General features: G+C 50.0%; 1 protein-coding gene across 4 annotated transcripts in view; it reads right to left on the reverse strand.

Moving 5' to 3' along the window:
• The window catches only part of CYRIA (CYFIP related Rac1 interactor A), a 108,331-nt gene that overhangs the window by 62,742 nt on the left and 28,582 nt on the right, over positions 1–17,007 (reverse strand). For 2 of the 4 annotated variants that reach the window (XM_086700068.1, XM_086700065.1), the window contains exons 2-3: positions 2,680–2,721; positions 884–1,034 (exon numbers count right to left, since the gene is read on the reverse strand). The gene's annotated coding sequence lies outside the window, so the exon portion shown is untranslated. The remainder of the gene's footprint in view (positions 1–883; positions 1,035–2,679; positions 2,722–17,007) is intronic. The other 2 variants (XM_086700066.1, XM_086700067.1) reach the window with 2 other exon arrangements.

Consider the following 17,007-nt stretch of genomic DNA (forward strand, 5'->3'; position numbering starts at 1 on the left):
GACAGAGGAGGAAAGCAGGAACAACAAAGAACCCATGTGCCTGGCAACCTGCAGCTGGTGCGTGGCAATGCTCCTGGATGAGAACTTCGCAAACTAAAAATGTCTCAAAAAATGTTACAGCCAGTGCGAGGCAAACCAGACCTCTGGCACGAGACCCGAATTCCATCCTGGGTTTGCTACTTAAGGACTTTCCTGCTCACCTGAGTCTGCACGGCAAGAATGGGCAAGACAGGAACCCAGATTGTGCTTCAGAGGAAATGAATTCTGCAAGGACAAGTCACCTGGAGGTACAGTTCTAACCTGCTCTCTCCTGTATGCAGTTCTAAGCTACTCTACCTCATGCCTAAACACTCACAGCTCAGGACAGCTACAGCTCCCACTCAGAATGTACTGGTAGAACCCAGGGACCTTTAACCACTTTATGTATGTATGTATGTATGTATGTATGCATGTATGTTTATTTCTTTCTTTTGAGAGACAGAGAGAGAGCACACAAGCAGGGGAGAAGCAAAGAGGGAAGCAGCAAGGGAATCCCAAGCAGGATCCGCACTGTTAGCACAGAGCCTGATGCAGGACTCGATCCCACAGACTGTGAGGTCATGACCCGAGCCGAAATCCAGAGTCGGACACTCCACTGATTGAGACTCCCAGGCACCCTCCCTTTAACCATTTCAAAACTATAACCTTGGGGTGTTTTTTTTTTCCTTTTATGTGTATCTGGTGTCAGGAGGCATGACTTCTAATCAAAGATGGCAAATCTGGTGAAATGACCACCCTTAATACTTTCCAGTATTCTATAAGCACACATAGCACGCATCCTTTCCACTAAACAGGAAAGTTACCGTTGTGCTGTCTGCCATAGCCAAAGTCACTTGTTTCTTACCCAGCACTGTGTCTTGTGATTCAGGCTCACCGATCCAGGCTGATGGGACAAACCCACTGAACAAGATGGCCGCGGCAAGTCTGGCTCCCAAGTCAGGGCCGTGCCCGCTGGAGTCCCGTGGCTTCTCTGTCCTTACGTGAGTGATAATCTGCTAAGAGGGAAGGCAAGTCATGTTATTTTGAGAGGCCATTTCCTGTTCTCCTCTAGAAATAAGACATTTTTTAAGGAGAACAGAGAGAATACCAGAATCACAGATTACCAGGGCTGGAAGAAATCAATGCAATAGCCTTCTCTAACGCTTTCATTTTGTAGCTGGGGAAACTGAGGCTCAGAGAAAACAGTGTCATTCAAGGATTCAGCAACTTGGAGAATTCAGATTAGAACATGTCTCTGACTCTCTCAGAATTTTTTTAAAGAGCAGCTTCATGGTCCGGCTGACTTCTCCATTGACCCTGAATGGGAAGGGTTTGTTTTTTTTGTTTTGTTTTGTTTTTTATTTAATTTTTTAAACAGATATTCAAAAAGGGAGGTGGGACTTTTTCCAGATCGCTGTTTTTGTAGTTTTGCCCCTGGGAGCTAAATTAGTGAAACAGTCTACCTCAGGCATGTGGTTGGGATTGTTCTGTTTCCCATTAGAAAAATATTGTTATGGAATAGAAGCGTCAGGAGCACAGTAGTGGGTGGGCTTTGTTTTTCAGTGATTTGTGCCCAGTCAGTAGGTCTCTCTGTCTCTCTTTCTCTCTCTCTCCATGTTTCAGGAAAACACAGTAACAGATACAGTCCCTCCTCCCATGGGTGTCATTTATTATGTGGCCTTTCTGGCTACTTTGGATTTGAACCGCCCCTCCTGTTTGCAGAAAACCAAAACCCAACAAGCGATCTCACGTTTATTAAGTAAATAATATCTACCAGGCATACCAAGTGAATCTTACAGTACATTTTCCTGATTTGTCCTCAAAAATTCCCCACAAGGTACCCTGAAGTCCATTTTCTCAAGAGGTGAGAGAACCGAGTTTCAGAGAATTACGATGATCCGTAGAGTCATAATGGGAAAAAGGCACAGAACCAGAAATAAATGCATGTCTAACTCCCACATCTATGTTTTGCCCATCTCCTGTAGACTTCAGTTATTAGGCCAAAACACTAGGACTTGTCTTACTTAGTTTTCCAGTGTTTTAGCTTGAATGCGGGAGAAAGTTCTTTGGAAACTATAAATTGTTGTAAGGACATGAAAGATTATTCTTGTTAGATTCTCTTTCAGCCGGGAGGCTCCAAGGCCCTGCTTCCTGCTGTGCTCCCAGCAGAGGCTCCTGTGTCCCAGAGAAGCTGCGCCTGGGCCCTGGCACTGAGAGGGCCCATCAGGAAATCATGATTATCTACGCTTGGCGCTTTGTTCCTGTTCTCAGACAACAAGGGACAAGGCTGGAGAGCCGGGCTAGGGGGGTGGAGAAAGAGGAAGAAAAAAACAGGAAGTGAAGGGGGGGGAGGAGGAAGGAAGGAAACGATAGGGAAAACACAGCAACTCTGAAAAGTCCTTGGCCTGATGAGAAAGTGATTTCTGAAGTGACATCATGTGGGGATGGCCCTGCATTTTGGGAAAGCAGGTCACGGAGGGAGAGGAGGAAGGAGGTTTGTTTCCTCTGGATTTGGGGTTGTGTTCGTCAATTCCCACCACAGAGCACAGCCTGAGGAAAAGGGTGCCCTGACACAGGGGCTGTTTTCTATGTGCTTGGGTGTAGACAATGAAGAATGTGAATTTCTGAAGAAGGATTCTGGGGTAAGACCGTGTCTCTCACCTCTTGGCTGTGGCTGACAGGCCAGATGTGCCACAAAAGGACCTGGAAACAAGAGGGAAGGTGTTGAAGTGATTCAGTATTGGAGGAGCCATCCCTCCCCACCACTTTCTTTGTCAAACACCCTCGGAATTATAATACGTTTTCAGTGTATATGATAGAGAGACTTCATTCTCCCACTGGGCCCAGCAAGAGTCCCACTTTCTTCCACCAGAAAACTAAGAGGGTCAGGCCAGTAGAATGCTGAGCCTCTCGCAGACTATGACTCTCAGGTACTTCTGGAATGTTCTCCCACCCATGTTGACCTCTCTACTCATTTATAGACGCTCACAAGAGTACCCCAACTCCCAACGTGCATCTTTAAGGATACGGTCACCTGGTTAAGTTGCACAAGAACACAAATAACCCTAATCATAACCTGATCATACATCAAAGCTAATACTATTAACTCTTTCCAGTCTTTTGATGGGGACAAGGAGGGGGCAGGGAATGCGGAGCTTCCTGACAGGCAAGTCCAGTCCCACCCACTCTAGCAGGTCCCAAACTCACTGTGCGCTGGAGAAGCTAACAAAAAGTACAATTCTGGCCTGGCGTAGCGGCCAAAGCTTCTGGAGAGTTTTGATGTCACCAACCTGGCTCTGTCCATGGACCAGCATTTGGGTAACTTGTGATCCTAATCCAGCCCTCAGCATGCCCCAACTCCTTCCATCTTACTGATTTGGTCACAGAGGCCCTACCAGGGAGGAGGGGCTCACTCTGAGGATCTGCCCTTGATTCTGTAAATTATTCCCCCAGGATCTGCCCTTGATTCTGTAAATGATTCCCCCCACCATCCAAACAAACACAGGACAACACAAAGTAAGCATATCCTTGAGAGGAGTCCAAGCTTTTTGAAGCGATGGCTGGTAGTTTCCTGACTGAGTCACCCACGGGCCACATGTCCATCAGAGAGAACAGAGGTCAGGCAGGGAAGGACACTGACAACTCCCATCTCAGGTCCCCACGAGCACAGCCTCACACAGCAAACACCAACACCGATTTGCTCCTCTTGTCAGCAGCATGGACTGTGGCCACAGCTGTTGCCACAAACCCTCTGCTCCATCCGAGACCAGTGGGAGTCCTCGCTTCTGTAGCACGTGGCAGCCAGGAGAACACTTCTCAAAATCTCATGTTTGGTCATTTTCAGAGAGGTACAGAGCAGAGGGGATAATGACCGCCATTTTGAAAAGGAGAAGCTGCGATCCAGAGACATGAAATGGCTTATCCAGGGTCATACAGCAGAAGCAGGACTACAACAGGGATCTCTTGCCCTCCAGTCCAGTGACCTGTCACATTGTCACTGTATCATGTGCCCCTGCCCCATTCAGTGGAGGGACTCAGAGCTTAGAACAGCTGCATGTCTTCCACTTTAGAATGTCTCTGGAAGTAGAAGGACAGGGCAGGGACAAACCAAAGAGAAGGCAGATGGATAGGGAGAAGACCAAGCATGGAGGACCTGTTCCCACCATCCAGTCTGAGCAGGTAAGGACTCACTCTAAAGCCCCTGGTGCGAGCATGGTCCATCAGAGTCCCAGCCTAGACTCGGAGTCAACAGACCTTGCTGCAGCCTCCTTCCTACCAAGAGCACCAGCCAACATGAAGAAATATGAACGGGCAGGTTTTTAGATAATGAAAATAGTTCCCCTTCTGCAAGTACCTACTGTACGTACATCAGGCGTTGTTAAGCACGGTACCTCTGGTAACTCCTGAAACCTCCCAGCAACCACACTAGGTAGGCATTATTCTTGCCCCTTTTTCATAGATCAGGACACTGAGTGGTCATCCAAGGGACTCAGCTTTTGAGCGGTAGGTAGAGCCAAGATTTCCATTCAGGCAATCCGGATGGAATTTCCGCTTTCAACCACTACCGTGATCCTCCCTAATAGGGCAGTCACGTCAAAAGAAAAAGGAAAAAAAAAACAAAAAAGGAAAAAAAAACAAGGAAAGAAAAGGGAGGCTTACAGGAAGGCAAATTAGTGGAAAGAGGGAATAAAGCAAGGACACCGGGAACAGATGACACTTACATTCAAAAGGCAGAGGAAGGGAAGAAACTCCCCAGCCAGGGAACATTGAGAGGCGCCTCGCCGGCCCAGCCAGAAATCTGGACCCTTCCCACACTCGGGTGGCAGCCCCCGAGTCAGCTGGCACCAGTAAATGACATTCTGGCCTTGGTGTTTACACAGTACTGCTCATGGGAGGAGGAAGTAGGCTGGGCCGAGGAGGGCCAGCGACGGGAGAGTCCTCAGGGCGGGTAGAGGGATGATGTCTTGGGAACCTATTTTCCATGTCACCCAGAGGGACAGATCCATTGGGCAGGTGGGCAAGTGAGACTCTGCAGAAAATCCTCACCTTAAATGGTGCACACGCTCCCAGCAACCCTAGGTGTTGAGGATACTACCTGCTTTCAGCCTCACAACGACCTGGGGAGCAGGGCAGGACAAGGATCATCCTTTACCATGTCACAGATGGAAAGACTAAGGCCAAAATAATACTAGTCATAAATTCATAAAATCATCATCATCATAATAAAAATAACAGCGGCAATGCCATTTGTTGGCAGCTTATCACGTGTCAAGAAATAAGCGAGATCTGGGGCCCCTGGGTGGCGCAGTCGGTTAAGCATCCGACTTCAGCCAGGTCACGATCTCGCGGTCCGTGAGTTCGAGCCCCGCGTCAGGCTCTGGGCTGATGGCTCGGAGCCTGGAGCCTGTTTCCGATTCTGTGTCTCCCTCTCTCTCTGCCCCTCCCCTGTTCATGCTCTGTCTCTCTCTGTCCCAAAAATAAATAAACGTTGAAAAAAAAAATTAAAAAAAAAAAAAAGAAATAAGCGAGATGCTTGACATGGGTGATTTCATAACAGCACCAACTGCTGAGGTCTGTATGATTATTCCCAATTTACAGTCGAGATAAGCTAAGTAATTTCCTCAAGGTCAAAAAACTAGTAAGCTACGAAGAAGGATCTAAGCTCCTATCTACTTGACATTTTGGCCCACGATCTCACCTCTCAGCAGCACGTGCTATGAGACGGTGATGTGACTTAGCCACAGCTGTAGAACAATGCTACCCCTACAGCCAACTTCTGAGAGGTTGAAGCACACAGGTATAGGCTTTTACCTAAACACATTATCTACTCTGCAACTATACTAAGTGCACATACAAAGTGACACACGATTAGGGTGACCATGCGATTTATCAGCCAAACCTGGATACTTCTAAGAGCGAAAGGGGGCATATTAATAACGCCCAGGGGACGACAGGCATAAAGCGGAATTGTCCCAGGCACACAAGACATATGGCCAACCCTAATATAATCCACAGCCCCATGGGGCTGGTTATTCTTACGCTTAGTTGTGTTGGACTCTCCTGGATGACCCCCTGCTTTCCAAGCCATGCAAATGCCCCTCTGCGACCATTCACTCTCCTTTGCTCAGCAGAAGGCCTTCTAAGTCTATTGGGCTCGTAGACCTTACATATAAAACAGGCTGACGTAACTTGATTAGGAAGCCGTCGTGCTATGATTCAAGAAGCAAGGAGGGACTAGTTTCAGCAGTATCTTTTAAAAGGACTGCTGGGTTCCTTGTGCCCTCACACCCAGAACCTGAACGTGAAGCTATTCGGATAACCAGCCAGTCCCCCAAACGTGAGGGCTCAGTGGCTCTTTGCGGCAGCCTACGGCAGCCGGACAGGCGACTGGCATGTGAGCAGCTGTCCAGCCCCACAGGAGAAATCAAGTGCACCGACAGCCACAAGACCCACTTCCTCAGGGTCAGCAAGCACGGACCCGGCCTGGAGAGTGCAGAGCTGGGATCTGGGGGCGGGGTGTCTGGTCTGGTGGAGGGGGTAAGGACGCAGCACTCATAGCCTGCTTCTATTTTATTCCTTCCCCCAAGAACTGCCTGCTTAAGAACCAGGCCAAGAGGAAAAAGAATCTGCCATTGTTTTGAAACCAGGAAATCAGTCTTGAATCAGACTCATACATCAACACAGGTAAAGTGAAATGTTAATGAAGGGCAATGAGCCTCAGTTGGTTCTCTGAAGAGATGTTGTGGCATTCGTTTAATCAAGGAACATCACAGCACCAGTAGGCCAGCGACTTCTGACAGCTCTAGAGAAGCTTGCTGGCCTGAAGAGGCTTAGCGACGCCCGAAGAGGCTCGGGGAGGCATTGGCCTCATCCCACTGGAACACAAAGGGCAACGCCTGCCATCTGCTTTGGTAGGAGCTTCTGCGAGTGATGAGATTTGATAAATAGGTGAGACCCTTCTTTCTTTTATAAAAAAATTTTTTTTAATGGTTATTTTTGAGAGAGAGAGAGAGAGAGAGCGAGCATGAGTGGGGAGGGGCAGAGAGAGAGGGAGACACAGAATCCAAAGCAGGTTCCAGGCTCTGAGCTGTCAGCACAGAGCACGGGGCTTGAACTGGCACACCGCCAGATCATGACCTGAGCCGAAGTTTGTCGCCTAACCAACTGAGCCACCCAGGCGCCCCAAGACCCTTCTTTCTAAATTAGGTCATATTTATAGGTGGTAGGGGTGAGGGCATGGACTTTTTGGGGGGCCACCAATAAACCCACTACTGCTATTGGTATTATCATTACTACTCCTAATATGATTATTCATGTGATTCAGGGGGTCCCTGAGTTCTAGAGAACGGGATGGACTTATCCAACGCCACCCTGCTGGTAGGCAGAAAAGCCATGACTAGACGCAGCTCTCCCGACTGATTCTGGTTTCTTCCGTCTTGGCATGTAGCTTCTTATGCTGGGAACCCAACCCGAGAGCAGCCCAGAGGCCAGATGGTGACTGTCCAGGGTACCAGGGTTCGGGCAACCCTAGACCGACCATCAGAGGTCAACCAGTGGGTGATGGCAGTGGGATAAACGCAAGTCACTCTTTTGCACTGTGCACTGACTATGTGCCGGGTGCTGTGCTGCACATCACGTGGCCCTCGTATCAATCTTACTGCACACGGCTGTGCCCCCCCTTAACCTCATCATGCACATGAGGGTTGGGAGAGCAGCTCCAAGAGAGGCCGAGCGAGCAGCCAAGGTTGATGGTGGGCGGGGGGTGGAGCACACCTCTGAACCCAAGTTCAATCTCTAACGTTCACAGCTGCCAGATCTGACGCTGTGCGCGAGGGCCATTGCCAGTGGCAGGCGGTAACAGAACCCGGACAAGAGCCCAGGTCTCTACTCCCGAGCACATACCTGTTCCATTTCCCAGGGTCGTGGCTTCCCCATCTGTCCTCTTGGTCACACCCAGACAGCGAAAAGGTCACTCCCCCACGAGGATGGCAGAAGGAGACCACCTTCTCTGGCCGGAACCCGTCGGAAAACTCTGCCCAGTCTTTCCAGAAGTTCAAATCTCACTCTCTGAACACAACTGCCACCGTGGATTGCTGCTCTCCGAGAAGGTATTTCACAGGGTTGGTCACGCCAACCAGAGGTCCTCCTCTGGGGTGGGGGTGGGGGTGGGGGGCAGGAGACACTTTTGAAACTGAATGCGACCAGCGGCGCCTGGGTGGCTCAGTCGGTTAAGCCTCTGACTCTTGATCTCAGCTCAGATCATGATCTCAGGGTTCACGGGATCAAGCCCCATGTCGGGCTCTGCGCACACAGTGTGCAGCCGGCTTGGGATTCTCTCTCTCCCTCTCTCTGCCCCTCCGCCCCCCTCACAATAAATAAACTTAAAAAAAAAAAAAAAACTGAATGTGACCAGGCCCCTCTCCCTGACACCCCTGAGTGTCCTAGACAACAGGGGCATTTTCATGTTTTCTCCTCCCTTTCCAGGCTGCACCTATAGGAATGTCACCTTTCCAGAAGAAAAGGGGCACAACTTAACAGGTTTGAGGCGTCAGCAGCTGACAGCTGACTTGTCTCCATCAGGCAGGCAGCAGTAAGACAGACACAAACAGTCCAGACTACAGAGGCTGTCCTTAACCAACACTGCTGACGCAAGGCGGGAGGATGCCTCGATGCGGCAGGAACGCTATATAGGGGCGCAAGGAAAACCAGGTCTGCTCCCAACCTGGCCTTGGCTGGGCTGTGTGACCTTAACTTGGTCTGATCTTGAGGTAGAAAGTCTATTAAACGCAGATCTTTCAGCAACGTACACCAGCAGCCTCTCTGGGCCACTTTGAAGATCAAATGAGCTTTCTCTTCTGAAGTATGAAAGCTACTTGTGTTCACGTTTTCTTTCTGCCACGGGATGGGGAGCCCCTAAGAGGGGGGGCACGTCTTTCTTATCTTTACAGGGTAGTCACACCTACTGCAACCAGCCCAGCGTCCTGCACAAATGCCAAGGGCTGATGGTCGAATCTGTAAATTGTGGCTTCCTTGAAGGCCGTGGATGGCTCAGAGTGGCTGGGGAAGAAGGAAGGAGGTAGCAGAGACAGTAGGAAAAGAGGCTGGCATCGGGCTGTAATGGGCTTTACCTACATTGGCGCTTCCCATGATGCCAGCCGTGAATCAGCACGTCAGATATTGTTGTGTCAGCAGGGAGATGGGGCCACGGAAAGAGCCTGGGGTCTTGAGTCCAACAGCTGTGAGCCGTAACTTCTTTGCCATCTTGGCCCCCCAGTCTGTCCATCTCAGGGTTGTTAGGGCCACCCAACGTTAAATGTGACCAGTGTGGTACTCGGCCCCTACGTCAGCTTTAGCAAATACGACCGCTCCTGAATGAGGGGGCAAAGCTGACCTGGACTAGGAGAGTAAACGATTGTTATGGAAGTTCAACGCCAGGGCTGCCCAGGAGTAGGAAACTAAGAAATGGTGCCACGGCCAGACTGCACTGAGCACGATCCGAAAGCCAATCTGGCTGGAGTCATTGGCCGTCCAAATTCCTGATGACTGCAGCGGGCTCCAGCATACTGTGCAAACATCCGCGGCACTCGTCCTCCCCAAGACACAAGAATGTCACATGGCCAATGCCAGCTGTGAACTCCCCACCAGCCCCTGGCCTACAACAACAAAAGGCACTTTTCAGGTGGCTTATGCTGGGTGTTTTCTAGCGAGAGCACCATTGCCGCGAGGCCGGAGGGAGGCAAAGCACTGTGGGTGGAGAAGCTGGTGTTCTGGGCTGCGGTCTCTGCTTTGACCCTGAATCTCTAAGACATCGGGCAAGCCACTCGCTGCCTTCTGTATAATGAAGAGGTGCTTGGGACTTGGGACTCCTGATGTCTAGAACAGCCCATCAAGGGAGCATTTCCGTAAAAAACCTAACCTAGGACATATACTGCCGTTTGAGAACGCAACTTTCTTACAAGGCCGACCTCTGCTAAAACGCCGTACAAACAGGACTCTAAATCCAACAGGGATATGCTGAAGTCCAGAGGGTGTCTGCTTTCTGTCCTCACCCTACCAGCTCCCGAGGGTGCAACGCTGGGTGAGTCGTTTTCCCTTCTGAGCCTGTTAACTCACGTGAGCCTCAGAGGTGATGCTATCTAGCTCGTATCATTTCCCAGCCAAATCCATTTTCCTAACACGTCACGGGGAAACCCAGAGCGCATTTAACTGGGACGCTGTGAGACTGGCCATCCTTCGCCTTGTGGACAGGGACGGACACACGTTCACGAAACTGGCATGCGAGAAAATGGGGCATTTCCTTCATTCTCAGTAAGCGGAGAGAGTCAGAGCCAACAGGGGGAGGAATGATTGAGATCGTACCTGCGGCAGCTGCGAGACGGCTCATCGCGAGGGACAACGGTCACCCTGGCCTAGGCAGACAAATACGGGGGACACGCTCCGACAATAGCACAGCTGCTCCCTTCCTGGGCCCCTTGCTGTGAGGCAAGTCAGAAGCCACACATCAGCATTCAGTGCTGTATTCATCCTCAAGAGTCAGAGGCACTGTGCTTCCTCAACGGCAGGGGGCTGCAGGGGTGAGTGTGTGCACCGGCTATTCAGGGCCCCAGGCACCCTACACCTCACCAAGGGGAAAAAGCAAGTGGCAGCTGCAGACAGGAAAAGGCCCGGGATAAGAGCTGCGCAGAAACGGACTGCATGAAAATGTGCGTTCCCTGTGAGGACCACCACCTTCGAACAGAAGCCACTTTCTTAATCCTAGGGTCCAAGTCGCTCCATCAAAGGGCCATTTACATAACCACCCTTTACAGAAATTCTCAGTTTAAGCCCAGTGTGATTTACTGCAGTGTTGCGGGTTTTTGCCCAGTTCTGCAGCCTAGACTTACACCTCCATACGCCTCCGTCCTCCCAAGTCAGCAGCGGCCTCGCCTCCTCCGTGAAGTCTTCTCGGACACTCTTCTGACCTCTCCCATCTCCGAACTCTCACAGCATTTTCTGTCTGTGCCACTCAGCTAGTGCGCATGGGACGCCTCATCACTTTTTGACTGGGCTGCTGAACCACTCCCTAACTGGTTTCATCCTGCCTGGACTCTGGCCCTGTGCTCTGCAGAAAGAACGTTCTAAAGCACACACTTGATGATGTGTCTTCTCTTCGAGCGCTTTCCACCGCCTTCAGGATAAAATCCAAATGCCACATCATGCTCCACCCCTCCCATGGGGAAACCCACATTCCTGTCACCATGAAGTACTTCCCAGGGTTATGTAACGGGGCGGTACCAAAGTTGGGACAAGAACCCAGGTCTTCTGATAACCAGCTAAGGGTTCTTCCCACAGTCCCAGCTCAAGTTCAGGTCTAAGGCTGGACAAGAGAAAAGCATTTGGCACTGAACCATGGCCAAGATGAAAAAGCCAAGACCAGCTGAGTCCTTAGGCCTGAGGAGCTTATACTAATTATGACGACCAGCCAATCCTTCAAGTAACCGAGTGGGTGAGTACACGCCTGAAGCTCAGACATAAGCTGGCTCTCCTTTCACAGGTGTGGAAACTGAGCCTTACAGATGTCAAAGGTCACACCCGGATTAAAACGCTAGCCAAGATCCTACTCCTTACTCTCCAGAATGGTATCTCCAATAGCCCTGTAGCCGTCACCACCTTGTGATCACTCACTATGTCTGATGTTGACCCACAGCACTTAGTTCCTGCTCAGGAGCGGACTGTGTCCAGAAGACCCTATTGCCGACCTCTGTAAGGTCTCTGCTCTCAGATCAGAGCGTCCTACTCCTGCAACTCCTCAGGTGGAACGACTGGGAAACAAAATGCTGATTTAACAGAAGAGGGAGAAAATTCCACTCTAACTGCCATGTACTTATCCAAAGAGGCGATCAATGCCCTCACCAGATGAATGCCTCCCCGTGGCACCCTCCAGTATATCTGTTTATGGGGGAAGAGGAGGAGGGGTGGAAGAACAAGGTCCGGAAGAGAGCGAGGCTACCGAAACAGAAGTACACGTGGGCCCAGTGGTGTCCTGGAGCCAGCCAGCACCTGCTGACCAGAACCAATCACACGTGTCTCTTCCCAACTTCACGTTCAATGACGTCTTTTGAGAAGGAACCAGCCACGGTGGGAGTACTTGCGCCATGAAATTGGCAACCTCTCCTAATCAGGTTTGTTCTGTTTTTGTTTTTCCCAGAGAACCAGTTACTAAACACTTGCGGGCACACCATTAAATGCATCCGTAAGAAAGACACTGGGTTGGGAAGATGGGAGATTTAAATTGTTAACTTCAGCTCTTTCCCTGACCTACTGTTGGATAGGCAAGTTTCTTCCGTTCCTGACCCTCAATTCCTTTAGTCATAAAGGGGGAGCAAAAATCCTTATGCGTAACTACATCAACTAAGACAACAGACATAAGGGTGTTTCGGTAAATGCAAAAGTCTGAGGACGTATTTGGCGATGTCGGTAGACATTTGTGGCTGTCACAGCTGGAGTGTGTGGGGTGCCACTGGCATCCAGGGTAGAGGCCAGGGATGCTCCAGAGAACCTGAGAGCCTCCCACACGAAAGACTTCCTTTGCCCAAACTGTCAGGGGCGCCCAGGTTGAAAAACCCAAACTAAAGATATGCCAACACAGTGGCCCATTCAAGTTCCATAAACACAACAGCATCCAGGAGAAAAATTAAGGGGACTTGGGTCAGTTCACAGGAACCCTAGACGGCAGATGGGTGCAGAGCATTGAGATGTAGGCGACAGGGAGAGAAGACAGGAAGAGGACACACTGCTGGACACAAAGTACGTGCCCATTAATGGCTTGTAGGAGGAAGAAATGGGTCTGAAACCATGGGGTGCTCTCTCGAGAAAGCCCACCCTCCAGTGCTCTCAGAAACACACCCCTCCCAAGGTGGACACCAGAAGGAAGAAAGTGACCAGCACAATTTCATCTCCTCTGGGAGGGAAATGGTGTCGAGTGCCAGCCCTGGAGACTCAGGTTAGACAAATCATCACCAGTCTGGCGATCAGAGCAGCAGTGGTCAGAAGAGCAACTTTATTTAAGTCACTTTCTAATAGGAGTTGAAACATCTTGAAAGGTGAGGTTTTCAACCCTCCTCTGGGGAAGCAATTGTTAAAAACACACAGCAGGCAGCCTTGCTTTCGACACATTCAGAAACCACTTTTTTAAGACAATCCTTTTATCCCTTGTACCACATGGGACTGAAAATGCATTTAGCACAAGCCGCCCGAAGCGGAAACCGTGTAGGGTAAGAAATAATCCAGGCGTCGCGGCAACCGTGGGGAGCCAAAAGCGAATCAGAGCAGGCGGGCACGGCTCAGACACTCACAGGGAAAAAAGCGATGATGTGTGGTGTCAATGGTCCAAAGGCCTCTGGGGCTGGAGTCAGCGGGGCTGTGGGGTAAGGATTAGCCACAGCCTCTCTTGGAAGTCCCCCTCGAGACTCCCAACTTGCTGTCCCCGCACTGGGAGAGACGGCGGATTTCTCAAGGAGTAGATGACAGGACAGAGGACCTCCCTCCGTGTCTCCCTGAAGATCTGAATCTGACCATAAACCATCTGACTCACAAAGCCCTTTAATTAAAAGCCCAAGGGTTCAGAGATAATTCTAGATGTGGCAGGACCCAGTGGCTTCTCAGGCACCAGAGCTGCGAGCAGAATAATGAGGGTAATTTGGCCCTTCCTGGTCCGTGAATGACAACTCACTCAACCATAAATTAGACTCCCAGAATGCCAGAGCTGGAAGCCACCTGGGCAACTGTCTGCCCTCCCCCTGCACCCCCTGCACGAGGAGCTGGTGGCCCAGGGGAGGTGGCGGCCTGCCCCAGGCCTGCTGTTGAGTTTCTTACTGACTCTCAGTCAAATGCAGCTTTTCGAGCGCCCAGAAAACGCTTTTGTTCAGGTCTCTATGCTAGACTCCAAGGCTACTTGGAGCTCAGGAACAAGCTGGTTACAATCCAGGCAGAATTCATAGGATGGGAGTAGAGCAGCTTCAGGGAAAGAAATTTCAAAACCACTTACTGAGAACCAACTCTGCCCTTGGCTGAGCATGGCCTTTTCCACTCCTCGCCTCTCATTCATTTCTCACATCCACACCCTGGCAACATGGGTCTCATTATGCCCATAATGGAGATAAGGGAACCCAGGCTAAGAGAAATAAGGAAATGCACCAAAGGCCAAAGAGCTAGTGATTTTTTTTTTATTCTGATGTTTGTGCCTTGAACAAATTATCTCCTTTTTTTTTAAATTTAAAGTCGTAATATCTAAAGCAAAAATATGACGACTTACTTCTTCTGTAATGGTAAAATCATTTTGATATATGTATTTTTTTTTGAGAGAGAGAGAGAGCATTTGTGCAAGTGGGGAAGAGGGGGAGAGAGACAGAGACGAGAGAGAGAAAGAGAGAGGCAGAGAGAGAATCTTCAGGAGGATCCATGCTTAGCACAGAGCCCGATGCAGGACTCGATCCCACAACCCTAGGATTATAACCTGAGCTGAAACCAGAGTCAGATGCTCAAGCTCTGAGCCACCCAGGCACCCTCCATTTTGCTATATTTTTAATAATCTGATTTATTGGATTGGAAGCCGGACTTTTTTCATACTACTGATGCTCAATTTTATGAATATCCTTTAGGTACCAAGTACTTTACAAAACAATCTTTGTTATTAAAAGATAGCCTCAAACAACATCTCTCCCTCATTTTACTGAGACAGACACAAAGGCTCAGAGCATTTAGGTCAACTTCCTGAGATCACGCGGATCACCCGTTAGTGGCAGAAATGGGATTCTCATGCAGGTCTGCCTGAACCCTGTGTTCCTTGTATCCTAACGGCCTGCTTCTACCCTCGTGACTTTGTTGACTCAGTGCTAAGTCAGACACCAGAAATGCTGGAGACCAACCTTGTAAAGTGTGTTAGCTGGGCATAGCACCAAAGGCCTGGGTCAGTGGAGGTAATAAATGAGGCAGCAGTGGTGACCTCACCTTGGGGTCTGAAAGCAGCCACGCACCTGAATGGTACACAGGACAGTCACCAAACCCTGCCTGGGAGGCTGACTCCCTGTTTAGGGTTCATCCAGAGGGACCGTAATAGGGAGGAAGGATCCCACCAAGGCCCGCCCTGCAGCCTACTGGGGCCTTCCCGTATCTCTTCCACTCTGGGGGTGAAGCTTCTGAGAACAAAAGTGTGGTGCCTCACTCACATTTGCCAGGAGCTCCCGAGCTACCAGAAAAGATAAATACACGAAAGAACAATTAAGAATATAGTGTGGCAGGGGCACCTGGGCTCAGTCGGTTAAGTGTCCGGCTCTCGATTTTGGCTCAGGTCATGACCTCTCACGGTTTGTGAGTTTGAGCCTCACATCGGGCTTTGCGCTGACAGTTTGAAGTTTGCTTGGGATTCTCTGTCTCCCTCTCTCTCTGCCCCCGTTGGCGCGCGCTCTCTCTCTCCCCCTCGCTTAAAAATAAATAAACATTAAAAAAAAATTAAAAATACAGTATGGCAACTGCCACAACGGGGACCGTGGGCTGATATGGGAGTTGCCAGTAATGGGTGCCTAACCCACACGGTGGGAATCTGGGGGATAAATTAAGGCTTCATAGAAGGGCCTGAACGGAGCCTGGATCCATGCAGGTCGTAGTCACGGAAATGAGGAGCGTGAGAAGGACAGCGGGGAGGGTGCTTGGGCACACGTTCACGATGAGGCAATACATATGGACAGAGATGACGGAGCTTGTGAAGTAAGGAACGCCATGTGGTTACGTATGGTTGGGATGTAAGAACACGACGTAGTGCAGCGGGAAGGAAGCCCGGACGGAAACCTGAGGCAGGGGCTGAGCTGGAGGACAGAGGGCCCGCGAAGCCTCATAAAGGAATCTACCCTCCAAATGGGAGCCGATCATAGGGTTCACTTTTTATTATTCGGCAGAGGCAGAGTAATAACCATTGGGTTTGTATTTTATATCATATACATGTGTGTTGAGATGCATGTATATTTCATGGCTCCACTGACACAGACTCTACTCAATTACATCTCCACTCTAGCTCTCGATTATTTCACCTTCCAAGATGCTGAAAACATGGTATGCCCACCATATCCCAAAATATAATAAGGACAAAAGGAGATAGTTAATAAAAGGATTATTTTTTTTTAATTATTTTTTTTTTCAACGTTTATTTATTTTTGGGACAGAGAGAGACAGAGCACGAACGGGGGAGGGGCAGAGAGAGAGGGAGACACAGAATCGGAAACAGGCTCCAGGCTCCGAGCCATCAGCCCAGAGCCTGACGCGGGGCTCGAACTCACGGACCGTGAGATCGTGACCTGGCTGAAGTCGGACGCTTAACCGACTGCGCCACCCAGGCTCCCCAATAAAAGGATTATTAAAGATTAAAAAACGATGAGAACTCTGTGTAAAGAATTGTACCTGGCTTCTCTCACTACAGGAGAGCTCAGCACGGTAAAATGTCCACCCAGAAGAATGGATTGGGAGGGAGATTATGGGCTCCAGGGCAGAGAAGACCATTTCTGCAGCCACAGGAGTTCTTACCTGGACACCTCAGCCAGTACTGTGCCTGGGGGTGCATCGTGTTCTCGGTGACTATATTCCGGGCTAACGTTCTCCTCCCTTTAAGGGCTGTAAGGAGGCTAGAGAGCAAACACCAAGCACCCGCCTTTCCTATTTACCCAGTTAATGTCTCCAATTTCAGATAGAGTTATGTTCATAAAGCCCTCCTTGAATATTAGAAGATACACAGATGGGTAAAGCATATCAGATAGGCAGACGTCGGCAAGGTCTTTGTCATAAAGGGCGGATGCAGAAATGCCCAGTTCACGTCCTCGCTCATGCAGCCCTGGCTCTGTGGGTGTCTGACTCCTGCCGAAATCAGGCAGGACAAAGCCAGAGCAAGCTGCCCGCTTAAGCACCTGGCGTGCAGGATCGGTGTTGGGGGGACAAAAGCTTCCTTCCAAGGGGAAACAGAGC

Source organism: Puma concolor, chromosome A3 (genome assembly GCF_028749965.1).
Source record: "Puma concolor isolate L17-30 chromosome A3, mPumCon1.1.hap2, whole genome shotgun sequence".
NCBI lineage: Eukaryota > Metazoa > Chordata > Mammalia > Carnivora > Felidae > Puma > Puma concolor.